The sequence below is a fragment of the Pseudorca crassidens genome, chromosome 19 (genome assembly GCF_039906515.1).
Source record: "Pseudorca crassidens isolate mPseCra1 chromosome 19, mPseCra1.hap1, whole genome shotgun sequence".
Taxonomy (NCBI): Eukaryota; Metazoa; Chordata; class Mammalia; order Artiodactyla; family Delphinidae; genus Pseudorca; species Pseudorca crassidens.
In genome coordinates, this window is record NC_090314.1 from 47,214,518 (window position 1) to 47,230,815 (window position 16,298).

Here is a 16,298-nt window from a genome sequence, read left to right on the forward strand (position 1 = left end):
CGGGCTTCAGTAGCTGTGGCTCGCGGGCTCCAGAGCGCAGGCTCCGTAGTTGTGGTGCACGGGCTTAGTTGCTCCGTGGCATGTGGGATCTTTCTGGACCAGGGGTCGAAACTGTGTCCCCTTCACTGGCAAGCGGATTCTTTTATTTATTTATTTTTAACATCTTTATTGGAGTATAACTGCTTTACAGTGGTGTGTTAGTTTCTGCTGTATAATAAAGTGAATCAGCTATACATAAACATATATCCCCGTATCTCCTCCCTCTTGGGTCTCCCTCCCACCCTCCCTATCACACCCTTCTAGGTTGTCACAAAGCACTGAGCTGATCTCCCTAGGCTATGCGGCTGCTTCCCACCTGCTATCTATTTTACATCTGGTAGTATTTATAAGTCCATGCCACTCTCTCACTTCGTCCCAGCTTACCCTTCCCTCTCCCCGTGTCCTCAAGTCCACTCTCTACCTCTGCGTCTTTGTTCCTGTTCTGCGTCTTTATTCATGTTAGGTGGATTCTTAACCACTGTGCCACCAGGGAAGTCCCTGAACTGACTCTCTTTTGAAAATACATTCCGGGGCTTCCCTCGTGGTGCAGTGGTTGAGAATCCGCCTGCCAATGCAGACGACACGGGTTGGAGCTCGGTCTGGGAAGATCCCACATGTCGCGGAGCAACTAAGCCCGGGAGCCACAACTACTGAGCTCGCGTGCTGCAACTACTGAAGCCCATGCGCCTAAAGCCCATGCTCCGTAGCAAGAGAAGCCACTGCAATGAGAAGCCTGCGCACCACAATGAAGAGTAGCCCCCATTCGTCACAACTAGAGAAAGCCGGAGCGCAGCAACGAAGACCCAACACAGTCAAAAATAAATAAATAAATAAAATAAATAAATGTATTTTAAAAAAAGAGAATACATTCCGATGAAATATTTTAGACACAGAAAGGTATATAGGATGATAGACTGAACCTCCTCCTTAGGAAATAAAACATTAAAAAGAATCCCTAGGGTTTTCCTCCCTGATCGCATCCTCCCAGATGAACCACCCACCTGAATTTAGGGCTTATTTTGAGCTGAATCCTGGGGGAGGAGCAGGGGCTTGCAGTCAGGTGGGGGTGGGAAAGGGCATCACTATCAGAGAGAACGGCAGGGCAAAGGCTCGGAGGAAGGAGTTTGGCAAGCGGGTGTTGGGCACGATGGCAAGCTGGGTACGGGTGGGGGAGGAGGGCGTTTGGGAGGTAGCAGGCAGCCCCGCCCTCCTCAGGGACCTCACTTCCGTAATTCCCTCTGTCATTGCCCTAATTACATGGACTCACAGTGAGCTGTTAGCTTCACTCTGAGATCCTAAGGGTAGTGACCCTCTTAGTCATCTTTGTCACCCCTGCATCTAACATGGTGGGTGGTACAAATGGGGATTTTATTAAATTTATTAATTTATTTATTTGGTGGCGCCGCACATCTCGCGAGATCTCATTTCCCCAACCAGGGATTGAACCCAGGCCACAGAAGTGAAAGCCCAAAATTCTAACCACTAGGCAACCAGGAAATTCCTTATTAATTTGTTTTCTCTCTCTTTCTCTTTTTTTTTTTTTTAGCCCACCGCCTGGCACGTGGGATCTTAATTCCCAAACCAGGGATGGAACCCGTGCTCCCTGCAGTGGAAGCACGGAGTTTGAACCACTGGACCGCCGGGGAAGTCCCCCTATTAAATTTAAATTGGTAACTGAGTGAATGAGTAACTGTTTAACTGATCGCAGCCTGCCTTGGTCGGGGGTGCTGGTGGCAAGAAGGCAGTCTGAATGGAAAGTCTGAATGAGAGTTTTGGAAGAGAATCGTCATCTTTTTCCCCATCAAGTACAGCGTGGCACTGCCTTCATCTATGTTACCAAGCAGAGACCGTGCTGGAAGGCACATCAGTGAGGGGGAGACATCTGCTGTGCAGACAGGTGTGTGATGATGTGATGGATGACAAGACGGGCTTCTCCCAGCTCTGGCCGCCACCAGTGTCACTCACAACCCTTCAAAAACTGTTAGCTCTGGAGGTAAGTGAATAATCAGTCTCCCACAGGAGTAGGTAGGACCTATTTCTCTTCCTTAAAAATAACCCCCTCCCCTGTGTTCATCAGGCAGTTAAACTCTGCTGATTGCTGTAGAGGCAGCCGCTTGTTTGCATTCCTAGAAGACCCTCTCAGGGCTGGGCATGCTTCGGTGGGTTTTGAGTGGTGAGAAGTGCTTTTCTCAAGAGTCTGCATTCCACAAGGGGCCTAACAAACAGATAAAACGCATCTGCAATTAGCGGCATCTCTTCACACACAAAGAATTAATGTGCCGAAGGCTGTTTGTTTATTCTCTTGCATGCGTCAGATATGACCCACAATCCTGTTTTGGTCAAACCTTGGCTTAGAAAGCCCCCTTTTTCTGTTCCATGGAGAGATTAAATGCACTAATACAAAAAAAAAAAAAAAAAAAATTGAACAACCGTATAGATAAATCTTAAAAGGTTTCGGATAAACAGCAAGTTATTAAAAGATTTTGGCAGTATGATTCGCAGAAATTTAGGCCACCAGATTCTGAATTTGCAGAGTTCCGATTAATGAAGCCGTTTTGTTCCTTCTCTGTACCCTGTAATTCAGTAATTCTGTAATTCATCTCAGATACAGAGAGTGCTGAGTGAGGCTGGGGCCTGCATTATGGCTGTTCCCTCCCAGCCTCCCCGGACTTGAGGGCTGGGGAACAGTGTGTGGGGTGTGCCCTGGACTTGGGATTTGGCGTGGGGAGACCTGACGTTGAACTTTGGCTCCGACGATTTTACTGGCCAAGTGATCTTTCATTCACCGACATTTGTTGAGTGCCAGGCACTAGATTGTCACCAGAAAGACAAAGATAAATAAGACACAATTCCCCCCCCACACACACTTTTGTTTTCCTTTTTTAACGCTGAGGGGTACTTTTAAATATGTCAGGCAATCAGAAAAGTATAAAGGATACAGAATAATAAAATGAACACCCACGATAAGAACAACCTAGCTTCTGAAAAAAAGCTAGAAAAACATTTGAAGTCCCTTGTGCATAACTGAGTCCCCTGTCTCCCCCTAAAATGGAGCCTCTGTTCTGCATTTGGGGTTTATCATCCCCCTGCATGTCTGTTATTTGTACAACCTGGGTATGTATGCTTAAACAAAATGTAGTGTTAGGTGCTTTAAAAATTTCTATGAATCATACGACCCAAATCTTTTCATAATGTGGTCTTTGCACAAAAATGTTTTCAGATTTATTGATGGGATACAAGTAGCTCAATTCATTTGTCTCTTCTATCTTAGTGTATACTTTTTATTGAAGTATAACATTTATTCAAACAGGTGCATAACTCATTTGTACAGCTTAATGAATTTTCATAAGGTCAATACACCTGTGTAACCACACCCAATAAAGAAACAGGACACTACCAGCACCCCAGATCTCCCCAAGCCTCGCTTTTAATCACCAAGGGCAACCTCTATCCTGACCTCTAACATAGACAAGTTGGCTGTTTTGGGACCTTCTGTGAAAATAAACATGCTATATGTACCTTTTCTGTGCTTGGTTTCTTCCCACCAACATTATGTCCATGAGATTTATCTATGTTGCTATGAGGAGCAGGTGATCATTTTTCATTGCTGTATAGTATTCCATTGCATGAATATCCTAAAATGCATGAATTCATTCTGCTGCTGCTGTGCATTTGGGTTGTCTCCAGTTTTGCGTGGATTATGATGAGTGCTGCTATGGAAATTATCTTACATATCTTTTAGTGCCCATGTGCACACATTCCTCTGGGGCATATATCTAGGAGTGAAAGTGCTGGGTCGTACTGTATGCATACAATTAGCTTTGACAGCAACTGCTAAATGGTTTTCCACTTCTACCAACTGAGTATGAGAGTTCCTTTGCTCCACATCCTTGGCCAACACTTGGTGTCTGCTCTTTTCATTTTAGCCATTCTGGTGGGGAAGGGCTTCTTTTTTTAAGTTAAATTTACTGTGCTAAGCACTTTCTATGCATTTTCTTATTTTACTGTCACATCAACCTCATGCGGAGGGTACTGCCATTAGCCCTGTTTTATAGATGAGAAAACTGAACTTGAAGAAATGAAGGAACTTCCTTAAGGCCACATAGTGAGGACAAGAGCAGGGCTCCCAGGTTTCACTGTCTCCCATCAAGTGGTCTGGAACCCGCTCTGGCACGGGTGGGGGGACCCAGGAAGACAACTGCAGTAACTGAGACATCATGTGAGGTGCAGGGGTCACCCCAAAGCTGAATGAGATCAACCCCACTGGGAGAGTCAGGAAGAGTCACAGTGGAGCACTGGATTGAAGTGGATCCCTGGACAAGCCAACTTAGAGTAATAGTGCCCGTCTCCAGTGGTCCTAGTGAGGATTTTTTTTTGGTTGTGAGGGCGGATTTAAAGTGCTGGCATTAGCTAAGACTCCTTGTACCTCGCACAGAGCTGGTGCTCAGTGAAGGGCTCTTGTAGGCCTTAGTGATCACACAGGATTTGGAGAACTTCACACAGTTAAATGGTCCTTCCTGCAGCCAGAGGGATGGACCAAATGACCTCTCTAGGCCCCTTTCACCCCGAGTCTGGGAGTGCCGGGGAAGAGTGGGAGTAAAGGGCCAGCTCCACCTCCCAGGCAGGGGAGACCTCTGAACGCCCACCCCAGCCCCCTCTACTGCAGAAGGGCTGTGAGAGCAACTCCCTTCCACACAGGAAAAAATAACCTCACTGGGCATCAGGGCATCTCTCCACCCGCCTCAGCACCCTGTCACCCCCTCTCCATCTCCATCCTGATCCCTGGACCCAGCAGAAGGAGCTGGAGTCTAGGAAAAACAACTCCTGGAGAAAGGCCCAGGGAGGCTGGGGGTGGGCTGACGGGGTGCACAAGTTTTGAAAGCCCTGGGGCCGCTCAATTGGGAAAAGGAGGAGGGGGAGGGGAGTGAAAGGGGGAGAAGAGGAGGAGGAGAGGGAGATGGGGCAGAGAAAAGGGGAGGATTAATTTGCTGCTCGGATTCTAGGGCCAAGGACTGAAGCCTGTTCCTGCTTATCCCCTCCCCTCCTCCACCGGGCGTCAACCAAGAGAATTGCCTTTAGGACATCCAAGGTGGGGGAGGGGGTGCGGGGAAGCTGAGGCCCCCGGAGTGGGAAGTGCAAGGATGTAGGGGGAGCAAGGGTGTGCGAGGCTGTTTACAGACCCCAGTGGGCTGGGTTCTGGAAAACACCCCACGGCTGACCTTCTCCAGGTGCCGCCTGAGCCCCTGCCAGGTTCTGCCAGCGCTGGCTCAACAGCGACACCTGCTGGCCGGGCCCCTCCCTGCGGGGCGGGGCTTCCCCTCCGCCCAGGGAGCCCAGCGGGTGAGTCACTCCTGGCTGGATTGGCGACCGAGCGCGCCAGCTGTCGGATCAGAAAATGTCGCGGCCGAGGCGTGTCCCCCAGCGGCGGGCCTCGTCTCTTCGGGTCGCCGTCCCCGGCCCTAATGCTGCCCTGTACACCCAGGACACCGACCGAGGGTCCGCCCTGGGCCAGCCCAAGGTCAGCGTTGGAGCAAAAGAGCAGGATAATGGGCGCTAACCTCAGGAGGCTCCTGGTTTGGGTAGAGTTTTTTTTTGTTTTTTAAAAGTTTTTATTTGGAAAAATTTTAAGCTTACAGAAGAGCTGCAATAAGATACAAAGATCCTTCATATACGCCTTACCCAGATTCACCAGTTGTTAAAATTTTGTCCCAATTGCTCCCTCTCTTATTCTCTGTGAAATATATATTTAATATTTGTTTATTTATTCCCTGAACCGAGAGAAGTGGCAACCGTCATGCCCATTTACCTGTACATACTTTAGCGGGTATTTCCTAAGAACAAGGACATTCTCTTGCATAAGCACTCTTTTCAACTTTGGGAAACTTCAAGTTGATACAATACTTTCATCTCATTTACTGTTCATATTCCAATTTTACCAATTGATTCAATAGGGTCCTTTAGAGTATTTTTTTCCCTCTAGTGTACGATCCAAACCAGGATTATGGATTGCATACAACTGTCATGTTTCTTAAGCTTCTTTAATCTGGAACAATTCCTTATCTTTTTTCATCTTTTGTGACATTTTTTCAGAGTAGACCGCCCTGCCTTTTCTTCTTTTAATTGAGTGTTCCTCATTTGGGGTTCGTCTGCTGTTTCCTTAGGGGTAGATTCAGTCTACACACCCTGGGAGAGAATACTACGTAAGCAATATTTTATGTTCTTGAGGTGGGATTCTCCACCTTAAGGAGTTCGTGGAACTCCTGAACCTCTAAGGATTAACCCATGAGTTATCTGTAAAAACTTGAACCAGATTTTCAACACAGGTTAAGAATGGCACCATAAATTATGTGTGTGTGTTTTCTGTCTGCTGGTGGCTGGCTTAGATTTTTTTTTGCGGTACGCGGGCCTCTTACTGCTGTGACCCCTCCCGTTGCGGAGCACAGGCTCTGGACGCGCAGGCTCAGCGGCCATGGTTCACGGGCCCAGCCGCTCCGCGGCATGTGGGATCCTCCTGGACCGGGGCACGAACCCGTGTCCCCTGCATCGGCAGGCAGGCGGACTCTCAACCACTGCACCACCAGGGAAGCTCTGGCTTAGATTTTGACCCTCTCTTCTCCCCTCACCTCCCTCCTGCTGCCAAACTTGCCCTTGAAATTCAGAGCTCCCATGGAAAGCATTATTCTTTTTGAAGGCTACTAGGGACACCCTGATTGCTCAACTCAATCGTCTTCATAGTCCTTACCCTCTTGACCTCCTCCCAGGGCTGGAATCTAATCCTCCTCCCTGACACCTCCCAGGCCCTGCTTCCCCAGTCTCTGCCCATCCTCCCTCCTCAACAAATGATGGAGTGCTGGCTGGGCCTGCTGGCTTCTCTGGGAGTCAGCCTTGCAAGTGTGGTTTATCCGGGGAAATCTGCAGGTCCTGGTCTTTGTTGTAGCCTCCCCACACCCCAGTGGGGACATCCTCCCCGTTCTTGTCCTCAGATGGGTCTCTGGACTCATTCGCCTCCCTGTGAGAGCTCAGCCTTCTCACGGCGTCTACATCCCCTCTCTTCTTCACTAACATAGGAGGGCAGGACTGGTCCAGTGTCCACCCCCTGTCTGGCCCAGTGGATGCCCCTCAGATTCTAGGAATCCCAAATGGAACTGTTTATTTCTCTCCCCCTGTGACTCCTCCTTCGTCCTTGTCCCTGTTGTGACCCACCATCTCCCCATTATGTCCTCCCCAAACATGAGCTGTTTTTCACCCTTACATCAAAGCCATGTCTTCCCTCCCTCCCCACCCCTCTGCTTCTCTCTCCTGGTCTGTTGTTCTGTTTTGTTTTGAAATCCCTAACTGGTCTTCAGTTCTTCCTTCTCTTTCTGATGTGCCCAGCTGGCCGTGTCTCTCTTGCCCCTCCTGCCCCCATCAGCCACCAGCTCAAGTCTCATATCCTTAGCATGCCCTCCAGGACCTTGAGGATTGGGCCTGTGGATCCTTCCAGACTCCCACCCTCCCCCCTCTAATCCCATGCCCCTCATTCCAGTGGCCACTGGACCTTTGCATATGCACATGCTGTTCTCTCTGTTTGAATGGCCATTCACATTCCTTTTTCCACCCCCACCCACTAATTTGGTCAAGTGCTCAAATGACACCCTCTTTGTGAAGACTTCCTGACATCCTCAGGCTGTGCGGCCTTTACATCTGGGCAAGAGGGGTGCAGCTCTGGCCTCTTCCAGGTGAGGAGCTCACTGGGAGGCCTGCCTCACCGTCTGGACCAGCGCTGTTCAGTAGAACTTTCTGCGGTAATAGAAATATTCTTTATCTGTGCTGTGGCCACCAGCCACATGTGGTTGTTGAGCACTTGATATGTAGTTCAGTGGGACGGAGAAATTTTATTTAATTTTAAATAGTTTAAATCAAAATGCAAGTAGTTACATGTGGCTAGTGGCTACCATATTGGATCACCCAGGGCTAGCACATGCCTTAGGGACCTGTTACCTCTGGTCCCCTACCCAGAGGGTCCCAAGCCTGCTTCCAGGGCCAACACAGGCCACCCTCCAGGTTTATTCTCCTGAGGGCAGACTGTACAGCTGGTGTGCACAGCTCTAGTGGTACAGGTGGGTCAGGGTGCTTGGAAGGGTGTGGGTGTGGAAGGGGCTTGGCTATGCAGCCTGAGGTGTGTGTGTGTGTGTGTGTGTGTGTGTGTGTGTGTGTGTGTGATTGTGGCTCCTCTTAGTGCAGGACAGAGCCGGGGGTGTTCCAGTGCAGAGCTCTAGTCTGAGGATTTATTTTTATAACTGGCTTCCCAGGTCCTCTTGAAGGTGTATTTACAAGGGTGAGAGGATAGAATGTATTTATCTGGGTTGGCTTGCTGTATTTATTTATTTGATATTTATTTATTTGGCTGGTTTGGGTCTTTTTTTTTTTTAAAGAATCATCTTTTTTTTTTTTTAAATTTATTTATTTTTGGCTGCGTTGGGTCTTTGTTGCTGCACGCGAACTTTCTCTAGTTGCGGTGAGCCGGGGCTACTCTTCGTTGCGGTGCGCGGGCTTCTCATTGCGGTGGCTTCTCTTGTTGCGGAGCACGGGCTCTAGGGTGCGCGGGCTTCAGTATTTGTGGCACACAGGCTCAGTAGCTGTGGCTCGTGGGCTCTAGAGCACAGGCTCAGTAGTTGTGGCGCACAGGCTTAGTTGCTCCGCTGCATGTGGGATCCTCCCGGACCAGGGCTCGAACCCGTGTCCCCCGCATTGGCAGGCGGATTCTTAACCACTGCGCCACCAGGGAAGTCCCTGGTTTGGGTCTTAGTTGAGGCATGCAGGATCTTCGTTGCCCCGTGCAGGATCTTTGTTGTGGCATGTGGGATCTTTAGTTGCGTCATGCGGGATCTTTAGTTGAGGCCTGTGAACTCTTAGTTGCGGCATGTGGGATCTAGTTCCCTGACCAGGGATTGAACCTGGGCCCCCTGCATTGGGAGCATGGAGTCTTAGCCGCTGGACCACCAGGGAAGTCCCTGGGCTGGCTTGCTTTATAACTGTTAAACATTTAGATGAATTGTAAGTGGGCTCCAGTTGACTTCTTGTCCTGGATCCACAAGCGTCAGGAGTGGAGCTGGGGTTAGTTTCCTCTTCTGTGGCCCGTGGGGCACACAGAACCTCCCTCACGCCCCCCACTCTCAGCTGTGAGCTCTTCCGAGTCAGGCCCAGTGTTAATTCTTCTCTCTTCCCCGGTGCCTGGCAGGCTGTGGGCTCACCAGACAGGCTGTTGGCCCACCAGAGATTGTTATCAAGTAAAGCGGTTCCGCTGCTTTGCCCAAGGCCTTGTCCTGATCTTGGCTTTCATCACAGTGACCTCTGGGTCGGCGGACTGGCTGAGAGGGAGACCTTTGAAAACCAGCTGTCCCTGGATTGGGAGACACGGTAGGGAAAGCAGGACCCCAAACCTGGATTCTTGTCTCTGCTCTGCCACTTTCTTGACCTTGGACAAGTCACATAATCTCTCTGAGCCCTAGTCCCCTCATCTGTAAAAAAATGGGGATAATAACACCAACCTTAGCATGTTACCATGAGAATCAAACTAAACTAAATAAGACCTTTTCACAGACGCTGTGCCTGTATGCAGCAGGTCTTCCATAAATGTCCCTCAGTCAGCGTTCATTAAACATTTACTGTGTGCCAGGCAAAAGGCTTTGTTCCCATCATAGGTGAGGTGACCTCTAGCCTGGAGGGTGGGTCTGGGTGCTCCCCGTGGCTCCCTCAGGCCGCCCTCGCCTCTCAGCTGGGCAGCTCTGGGCACCTGTGTGCCCCGCTTCATTTGGCCGCTGGTCGAATGGGGCCCCATCTGCCCCAGTTTGTGTGGACTTCAGGGCCCGGCATGAAAGACCACGTTTTGCACTTCTGGCTGGGCTAGCAGAGCTGGTTGAGACAGACCAACCGATGGACAGACCTATGACGGCTGTGGTTTGTGGCCTCTCGGCTCAGCCAGACAGCTTGGAGCTTGAGACGCGAGCAAACGCCTCCTTGGCGGACTATTTCGAAGATGAAGACAGTTGATCTGAGATTAAGATTTACTGTTAACTGACAAGCCCGTCCCCGCCTCCCTCAGCCGTCCATTCAGGGGCACTGTGAAAGCGAGAGGGCCAACCTGAGTCTGCATCCCGGCGGTGCCGTTTTCCGACTAGGTGACCTGGGCTCCCTCACCATTAGCAGCCTCAGTGGCCTCATTAGGAAAATGGGACCAGAATAATCCCCAACTCACAGGGTTGTTGTTTGTAACTCATCCTTTGGGTCTTCCCTTCCCAGACTCAGTGATTACCTTCAAACTCAGCCTTTCACACTTTCTCCTCCTCCTCTGACCTCAAAACTGACTAATGGGGACTTCCCTGGTGCCGCAGTGGTTAAGGATCTGCCTGCCAGTACAGGGGACACAGGTTTGAGCCCTGGTCCAGGAAGATCCCACATGCCGTGGAGCAACTAGGCCTGTGAGCCACAACTACTGAGCCCATGTGCCACAACTACTGAAGCCCGTGCGCCCTAGCTCTCATGCTCCCCAACAAAGACAAGCCACCACAATGAGAAGCCCGTGCACCGCAATGAAGGGTAGCCCCTGCTCGTGCAGCTAGAGAAAGCCCGCGCGCAGCAATGAAGACCCAACGCAGCCAAAAAAAAAAGACTGACTACTGCCAAGTTTGTTTTACAGAACCCCCCCAAATATTCTAGATAATTTCTAATTTCTTGTATGAGTTCTTCAACGCATAAGTTATTTAGAAGTGCATTTTGACATTTTCAAATTCATGGGGTCGCCTTTGGTTTTTGATTTCCTTTTTTTTGGCCGCCGTGGCTTGTGGCATCTTAGTTCCCCCACCAGGAATTGAACCTGGACCCCCTGGAGTGGAAGCAGGGAGTCCTCACCACTGGACCACCAGGGAATTTCCAATTGACTTCTAATTTAATTATATTGCTGTCAGATAATGAGGTCTGAATGATTTTTTTGAATTAGTGGGGACTTGCCTTATGATCTGATATGTGGTCACTTTTGTTAATGTGTGACTGAAAGCAACAGTCTGTTCTCCAGTAGCCCACTGGAGTATTCAAAATATTCAATTAGGGACTTCCCTGGTGGCGCAGTGGTTAAGAATCTGCCTGCCAATGCAGGGGACACAGGTTTGAGCCTTGGTCCGGGAAGGTCCCACATGCTGCAGAGCAACTAAGCCCGTGTGCCACAGCTACTGAGCCTGCGCTCTAGAGCCGGTGAGCCACAACTACTGAAGCCCGCGTGCTACAACTACTGAAGCCTGCACACCTAGAGCCCGTGCTCCGCAACAAGAGAAGCCACCGCAATGAGAAGGCCTTTCACCGCAATGAAGAGTAGCCCCTGCTTACCGCACCTAGAGAAAGCCCGCGCGCAGCAATGAAGACCCAACGCAGCCAAAAGAAAGAAAGAAAAAAAAAAAAGAGAAATGCATTGAGAAGTCTTGCTCCCACCTCTGCCTTGTCCACCCTGTTTCCCCAGAACCTTATAGATTACCACTTTTATTACCTTCCCTATGTAAATTCAAGCAAAGGCAAACATTTATTCTTATTTCCATCTCCTTTTCTTATACAAAAGTTAACATACTATATATACTGTTCTGCATCATAGTTTTGCTTCAAAGTATATCCTGAGGATCTTTCCATATCAGTAATTCTCTCTCTCTCTTTTTTTTTTTTTTTTTTTACAGCGGCATAGTCTTCCACTGGGGGGATATACCATTTTACCACAGTTCATTAAACCCTTCGCCATCTAATATAGTAGCCACATGTGGCTATTTACACTGAAAATTGCAATTAAGTAAAATTTGAAATTCACTTCCTCAGTTGCACTTAGTAGCTACACGTAGCTAGTAGCTACCATATTGTACAGCACAGAGAACATTTCCATCGTCGCAGAAAGTTCTATTGAGTTGCTGGTTGAACTAATCCCCTATAGCTGAACATCTGACTTACTTCCAGTCTTTAAGAGCTGACGGATGATGAGTCCCATCCCTGGGATGCAAGAGAGCTAAGTGAGAACTGCCTAGGGAATGCTGGACCTTCAACCTCAGATCTCGAAATCTTGGAGGCTCCTGCAAGAGAAGCACTTTTGGGTTTTTTTGGCCACACGGCGTGGTCTGAGGCGATCTTAGTTCCCTGACCAGGGATCAAACCTGTGCCCCCTGCAATGGAAGCACAGAGTCCTAACCACTGGACCGCCAGGGAATTCTCAAGATGAGGGCTTTTGGGTTTGAGGCAGAGGCTTGACCAGGGCCTGGAAACAAGAGTGACCCTTAAGGACAGGCTTCATGCTTAACCCTAATCCTCTACTTCCCTCTCCAGTCCTACCGAAATGCAGTCCTATTTTCTTTCATTTAATATTTAAGTCCTGTGCTGAGGAGACAGGTTCAGAAAAGACACAGTTTCTGTCTTGAAGAAGGAGAAAGATCATCACCTGCCTTGTGACAAAGACTTTCAAAGAGGCCTCGTCAAAACCCAAAAGGCCTGAAAATATCCGTTAGTTAGGGTGGTTGAAACAGGTGATCTCATCCATTGCTGGAGGTTGCAAATTGGTGCAAACTTTTTGGAAGTCAATTCCAAATCTATCCAAATTCCAGTGAAAACCTATCTGAAATTTAAAAGCACATAACCTTTGACCCAGCAATGTCATATCTATAAATTTGTCTTACAGATACACACATAAGTGCAAAACAATTATATGTACCAAGATATTTCCTGAAGGAGCCATTGTTTATAGTAACAAAAGGCTGACATGCCCTAGATGTCCACTAGGTAGAGAATAGCAAAATAAATTGGGACACAAGCAACCTAAGTGTCCATCGACAGATGAATGGATAAAGAAGATGTGGCACATATATACAATGGAATATTACTCAGCCATGAAAAGAAACAAAATTGAGTTATTTGTAGTGAGGTGGGTGGACCTAGGGTCTGTCATACGGAGTGAAGTAGGTCAGAAAGAGAAAAACAAATACCGTATGCTAACACATATATATGGAATCTAAAAGAAAAAGGTTCTGATGAACCTAGGGGCAGGACAGGAATAAAGACGCAGATGTAGAGAATGGACTTGAGGACACGGGGAGGGGGAAGGGTAAGCTGGGACGAAGTGAGAGAGTGGCATGGACATACATACCTCACCAAATGTAAAACAGATAGCTAGTGGGAAGCAGCCGCATAACACAGGGAGATCAGCTCGGTGCTTTGTGACCCCCTAGAGGGGTGGGAGGGAGATGCAAGAGGGAGGAGATACGGTGATGCATGTATACATACAGCTGATTCACTTTGTTATACAGCAGAAGCTAACACAACATTGTAAAGCAACTATACTCTAATAAATATGTTAAAAAATTATTGAAAAAAATAATAAATTGTGACACATTCCATATGCTGGAAGACTAGATTTTGTGGAGGCAGATATATTATTAAGTGAAAATAGCAAGGTGTCATGCAGTGTGGAATGTGTGCTATCATTTGTGTCAAACACGCACACACACACCATACTGTTTGTATATATCCCAAATATCTCTGGAAAGATACATTAAAATTGTTTTTCTTTTAAACTGTACACATGTATTACCTTTAAAAAAAAAAAAAGAGGCACCAACTGAGTAACGGTGAGCAGGGATGGGGAGGGAGGATATTCCTGGGCAAACCTGCTCAGTCACCTGAGCTCCGAGTGTGCCCAGTGACTGCACAATCATTGCATCGGAGGTGACAAGGCGACAGCAATTCAGAAATGTCACCCATGCTGTGACTCCATCTCTATCACCTCTGAAGGCCTCGCCCTGTCTTGGCTGTCATACCACCTGTGCCCAGCAGGGGGAAGCACAGACCCACCAAAGTATTGGTCCCAAACTTCAAGCATCCCTTCTAGGATTTCCTCCTCTGTGGACCAGGATTGGAAAGACACTTCCTGCCAAGCCAACCAAATCTATTAGGTAATAATTGATTAAAATTCCTCCGCCCCCCTTTCTTTGTACCTTACAGTTCTGATCAGCATGAGAGAGAGATAATGTAGGCTTGTTGGGCTGATCATTTTCCACACAACGGGTCCTACTTAGCCCAGGCTTATTTCCATCAGGCCTTGGGTGGGCAGTGGTTGGCAATGGCCTGAGCAACCCCAGGGACCGAGGGTGCAGGCTGGCAGCTATTAAGTCATTAGAGGCTCCTCACCCCCCTGGGATTTTCAGCTGTGGGGCACAACTCCCACTCTTGTCCTACCCATTCAAAGAAGTAGTTCTAAGCAAGAGTAAGCATGAACACCTGGCACCACAGGTTGACTCTCCCAGTCACTCTCCCAGATGTGTTTAGAGTGTGTCCCAGGGACAGAGAGTCTTCTCATCTGCCACAGAATCTTCAGGAGTGAGCACAGTCCTGGGCACAGAGCTAGTCCTAAGTAAAGCCTTGTTAAATGGAAAGAGATAGTCATTGAGGAGAACAGGGACTAAATTCTTTAAATAAAAAAGAAAGAAAGAAAGGAAAGAAAGAAAGGGAGAGAGAGAGAGGTCTTAGCTAATCTCAAGGGCAAGAATCCAAGGGCAAGGCTGTGGCCTGCTCTAGGCTGGAGGTGAGGGCAGTGGGCGCAGAATGGACCACCTTCTCAGCATACCCAAGGAATATTCTGCTTTGTCTTACTTTGTGGGTCCCTGCCTGGGACATGAAATAAGTGATGACATCTCTCACCCACCAGAGGTGCTGGTGACCTTGGCAGAAGAAAGGCTTAAATCAGGTCAGCCTGGGGGAAGGGGCTGGCTCATTCCAGGGCCTTCCTTAAGATTAGATAAATTCCCAGCTCCTGCTTAAACTTCGGTGGTTCTGAAGTTGAGAGGGAGGGCAGAAGGAAGAGGAAGCTATAGTGGAGGGGATATTTATGGCCCCTGCCTGGCCTAGAGAAAATCCAGGGCTCATTACTGGGCCCCCGGTCCTCAATGCCTTGATGGTGCAAGGAACGACCAACTGGGGATCCCCACAAATTATAATAGATGGGGGCTTCCCTGGTGGCGCAGTGGTTGAGAGTCCACCTGCCGATGCAGGGGACACGGGTTCATGCCCCGGTCCGGGAAGATCCCACATGCTGCCGAGAGGCTGGGCCCATGAGCCATGGCCGCGGAGCCTGCGCATCCGGAGCCTGTGTTCCACAACGGGAGAGGCCACAACAGTGAGAGGCCCGCGTACCGCAAAAAAAAATAATAATACTAAAAAAATAATAATAATAGATGGGAGTGGGAAGAGCAACTGAAAGAGAAAAGCCTCAAATTCAGGCTGGAGATTGTGCCCAGACCTGGGGTTCCAAGCCCCCCCCCACCCCGCCTCACCGCAATACTCTCTCATCCTCCGGTCCATCCTCAATGAGAGGGCCAAAGGGAGGAAGGGGCAGCAGCTCCAAGGCATTGTAGATTTTGGAGGTGGAGAGAAAGGAGGCCTGTTTCTGCCCTTTATTAGCTGTGTGCCCTTCGGCAAGTCACTTAACCACTCTGAGCCTCAATTTCCCCCTCTAAAATGAGGATATCAATACCTACCTTCCCTGGTCATTGTCAGGATGAATGAAAGAAGACCTCTGGAAGTATTTCTGTAATTGCCAGACATCAGAGATTGTTATACGTCAAGGCAAGCGAGAGGCCACCGTAGGTCTCTGGAGGTGACAGCTTCAAGATTTTTTCCCCCTCTGCGGTTCCTGCTCCTTTCCCAGCGTGGATGCTGGCTTTAATCCTCCCGTTCCCCAATACCCGCGCTTCTCCTTGAGACCGCCTTGGTGGCCCCCAGATTTTCGCAGCCTGCCTTTTTCCTTGGGCGCCCCCATTCTAAAAGCACTGGGGATGCCGGCGCAGGCGCAGAGTTGGTCCAGAGTGGACAGGTCGCGGGGGTCTCCGCTGGCCTGGATCTGCGCCCCCCGCCCTGCTTTGGGATTCTTATTTGCAGATGGTTCTCTGTGGTCTTCAGCTCGGTCCTGGGCTAAACAGAGGAGGGGAGAAACAAGGGGTGGGGGGCCTGGAAGGGGGTTCCCACCTTCTCCGGCGGGAACCCGAGAGGGGGACGCAGCCCTTGCGTCCCAACGCCGCACCGTCATGGGTCTCCAAGCCCCTCTCATAAGTGGTGGCAGTCCTCGACTCCGATGATTGCCCCCTCAGTCCCCCAGGCCGTGACCCCCTTCACCCAGACCCCGCCAGTCGCCCGGCTCCTAGCGAGCGGGAGCCTGCGGTTCTAGGACCCCGAGGCGCGGCCGAGCGCGCCGCCGCCTCTGCCTC